The sequence below is a fragment of the Berghia stephanieae genome, chromosome 6 (genome assembly GCF_034508935.2).
Source record: "Berghia stephanieae isolate SIO BIC M18660-M18661 chromosome 6, UCSD_Bste_1.3, whole genome shotgun sequence".
Classification (NCBI taxonomy): Eukaryota; Metazoa; Mollusca; class Gastropoda; order Nudibranchia; family Aeolidiidae; genus Berghia; species Berghia stephanieae.
In genome coordinates this window covers 37,783,874-37,786,373 of record NC_088365.1, presented here as the reverse complement: position 1 = coordinate 37,786,373, position 2,500 = coordinate 37,783,874, and positions in this window count along the sequence as shown.

Genomic DNA, 2,500 nt, shown 5'->3' with positions numbered 1-2,500 from the left:
TAAAATCCAACCGTGGTGTAGTGGTTTAGCACTCCACTTAGTTGTCAGTAGGTAAAAAATTACCCCAACAGGAAATTTAGTATAATTCAAACCAAAAAAAAAGAAAAAAAAGAAAAAAAAAACACGCAAGCCACCAGGATATGATAGTAAATTGTCTATCAAAAGTGAGTAGTTTTCTTAGTGGGGGTGGGAGTCAACAGACTTTGGCATTTTTTTGAGTGTTTTGGCATTTTTTGAGTCTTCCCCTGGCATTTTGTTGAAAAATAATCTGGCAACCCTGAGCTGTCCTCGTAAACACAGACAATGCCTAGAAGGAGTATAGGACTTGTGACAAGGATCAGATTTCTTGCCAAAGAGTGTATCAAAAGTGATAAAATTCGACTAGACGTCGGACAGAATGGTTACAATGTTGTAAAACGTGTTGTGAATGGCGGAAATAGTGATTGTGATTTGTTTGACATTTCTAATTGGTTCCAGTATCAGCATGAACCGACCAGTAATTCTTCTTGGAATAAGTTTATACAACAAGAAGGTATGTTCAGACATACTATATCTACACAACCCATTAAAATTAAACCAACTTTTTGTCACTCCAACCCATCGAAATGGATAAAATTATTTTCAACACTACACAGTGTTTTCATCAAAAACAACACATTCCAAATCCAAAGACCCGATAATGGAAAGCCGTTAAGCATTGAATTTCTCAGCTACTGCAAACGAATCTTAACAAATTCCCAGATGGACCGATGAAAAAAAAAATTATAAAAGACCCGATCAACAATTATGAAGCTCTATTAAAATACATCGAAATAGAAATAATAGATATAAAGTCCTCCATTATGCCCTCTCTTATCCAAAACAACACACCAAGAGCACAGGAGGAAAAAGAGGTGACATGACAAGAACTCACAGCAATATTCTCAAACCACCAACGAAAAGCTATTGATATTATGAGAAACGGATGTAAACAAACACACTCAAGTTGTGAGATAGATATCAACACAGTAGAGACTGACTATAAAGAAAAATGTCAACGAAACAATATAAAGATTAGTGACACACCCTGGTCCGATGATGTCACTATCCCCCCTCCCGCATGGACACCATCAACAAGTGAGTTTACAATCGACGAACTCACAAGCTGTGTTAAAAAATTACCTAATGAAAAGTCACCTATAAATATATAAAACAAAATATAAGCAAACTGGCACCAATTTTTACGGCCATCTTTAACACCTGTTTAAAATATCAAAAAGTCCCCCCAGACTGGAAACACAGTATCATAACACTGGTACCAAAAAAGAATGGGACAACGCCGACGACTGGCGACCTATCGCCTTATTACATCTTCATCAGCGTCATCATCATCATTATCATCGTCATCAACACTAATATCATTATTACCTCTGGGACATTCTGTGGCAGAGTCTGAAACTTCACTGTTCAAATTAATACTCCAGCTCTAAACATTGTACATTATTTTAGGAAATGGTATTATGTCAATGAATATGTTACCCTTGTTACATTATCATGTATATTTGCTGAAATAAACAATTTTGATATGTATGTATGTATGTAAGCAACAGGCCCTGATGAAATATCTGTAGAGGTATTAAAAAGCCTAGGAGATCTAGCAATTGATGAACTTCACATATTATTCAACAATATATACAATACTGGGAAAATTCCAGAAGATCTCTGTAACTCTATTTTCATAGCAATACCAAAGAAAGCAGGTGCAGTCAGATGCGAAAATTTTAGAACTATAAGTTTAATAAGTCACATCAACAAAATACTGTTGCGTATAATTATCAACAGGCTAAGGAATAAGATTAACCCCGAAATCGCAGAAGAACAATATGGATTCCAACCTGACAGAGGGACAAGGAACGCAATATACCTCCTCCGTGTTTTAAGTGAAAGAGCTATACAGGTTCAGACCCCACTATACCTCTGTTTTGTCGACTACAAAAAAGCTTTTGATAGAGTACGCCACGAAGAAATACTAAAACAACTGCACTCCATTGGCGCTGATGAGAAAGACCTCAGACTCATGCAAACATTATACTACACCCAGCAGGCATCTATCAAAATCGGAAACTCTACAGGAAATTCCATTCCTATTAAGAAAGGAGTCCGTCAAGGGTGTGTTGCCTCACCAGATCTGTTTAATCTATACCAAGAAACAATCATGAGGGGCACAAATAATATGGAGGGAATAAAAGTAGGAGGTCACAACATAAATAATATAAGATACGCAGACGATACGGTACTCATTGCAACATCAGAAATCCAACTTCAAAAGATTGTTGACAAAGTGGTAGTAGATAGTGAAGCCAAGGGAATGGAAGTGAATATCACCAAAACAGAATGCATGGTAATACAGAAAAACCCCGAAAACAACAACACCTGCAATATAACGATTCACGGCGAGCAGCTTACCAACGTAGAAAGTTTTAAATACCTAGGTTCAATAGTGACAACAGATGGAAGATGT